The 1,575-nt window shown below is 46.7% G+C and overlaps 1 protein-coding gene across 1 annotated transcript in view; it reads right to left on the bottom strand.

Moving 5' to 3' along the window:
- The window catches only part of LOC105854017 (ATP-dependent RNA helicase DDX39A-like), a 19,872-nt gene that overhangs the window by 9,968 nt on the left and 8,329 nt on the right, over positions 1 to 1,575 (bottom strand). The window lies entirely within an intron of this gene.

Here is a 1,575-nt window from a genome sequence, read left to right as displayed (position 1 = left end):
TTTGCAGGGCTGTCTCTGCTTCAGGAGTAAGCTGCCTGGGGGAACGGAGGTCAGAATCTCCTTTGAGAACATCCTCGAGGGGACACACTTCCCCTTTGGTAAGTTTTAAATAAGGCCGTAGCCAATTGATATCCCCCAGAAGTTTTTGAAAATCATTAAGGCAATGGAGCTTATCCCTCCTAATTTTGAATTTTTGAGTATAGTAAATCTGGACATAACTGAAACCCTAGAAAGAGAAATGGATATAAGGTCTGTATTTTTTCCGGGGCTATATGGAACCCCCTGTCTTGTAGGGCAGTGACCATCTCCTGGGCTACTTGTTGCGTTTTGTTTTCTGAACTGGCTGCAACCAGCAAATCATCCATGTAGTGTATAATATAAACATTAGGATATTGGACTCTTATCAGGTCAATAGACTGGGCTACTTATTTCTGACAAAGGGTGGGCGAGTTAGCCATACCCTGAGGCAGCACTTTCCATTGGAATCGGGGGTTCGGGCCCACATGATTTACCACTGGTATGGAGAAGGCAAACCGCTTGCAGTCAAGGGGGTCAAGGGGAATGGAGAAGCAGCAATCTTTAATATCTATAATTATTTTAGAGTACCCTTTAGGAATGGCTACTGGGGAGGGCAATCCAGGCTGTAAGGCCCCCATAGGGACCATGGTCTTATTAACTTCTCTTAAGTCCTGCAGTAGCCTCCACGTTCCGTTTTTCTTTTTTATCACAAATATGGGGGTATTCCAGGGGGATGTGGAAGGTTCAAGGTGTCCCTGCTGTAATTGTTCCTGCACCAACTGTAGGGCAGCCTGGACCTTCTCCCGAGGCATGGACCACTGATCTATCCAGACCAGGGTGTCTGATTTCCAAGTTATTTTGCCAGCCTGGAGTGCAGGGGGAGCAGTGGTCCTTAAAAAAAAAGGTCAGCTCCTATTCCCCGTCTATCTAACTTGGATGTGGGTATGATTGGTTGGTTTAGTCCCTGTTCATTTTTTCCCAATCCTCTTCCGGGTAAGAATCCTGATTTTAACATCATCTGGGTCACTTTATCATTAGTACTTAACATAATAACTCCCATTTGTGTCAGGATATCTCTTCCCCATAAATTAACCGGCAGGCCGTCAACTACAAAGGGTTTAATGTGCCCGGTATTTCCCTCAGCATCTTGCCAGGTTAGGAACTTAGAACTTTGTAATGTATTTTGAACTTGGCCTATTCCTTTTAGATGTGTGACAGTGGGTTCTAGGGGCCAGGAAGCAGGCCAAAATTTTTTTGCTATGACTGTGGCATCGGCGCCCGTGTCCAGAAGGCCGAGAAACTGTTTGCCATCTAGTGATAGACTAAGCGTGGGTCAGTTTTCTGTTAACTGTTGGACCCACCCGGATTATAACACCCGAGGAAGGGATGGTGGTCATTGAACCAGGGGTCTTTGGCCCCCCACCCCCCAGAAAAAATGTTTTTTCTTATATTAGGTCGAGCCCCACGTTGGGCCCCACTTGACCCGTCCAGCAGGTCTAATAATTCGTGGGTCTGGAGGGGGCACCTCCTGCAAAGCCAATGGGGGGAGAGAGAAAG

Source organism: Condylura cristata, unplaced genomic scaffold (assembly GCF_000260355.1).
Source record: "Condylura cristata isolate star-nosed mole 26May11 unplaced genomic scaffold, ConCri1.0 scaffold00024, whole genome shotgun sequence".
In the NCBI taxonomy this organism is placed as follows: Eukaryota; Metazoa; Chordata; class Mammalia; order Eulipotyphla; family Talpidae; genus Condylura; species Condylura cristata.
This window is presented reverse-complemented; position numbering and strand designations above follow the sequence as displayed.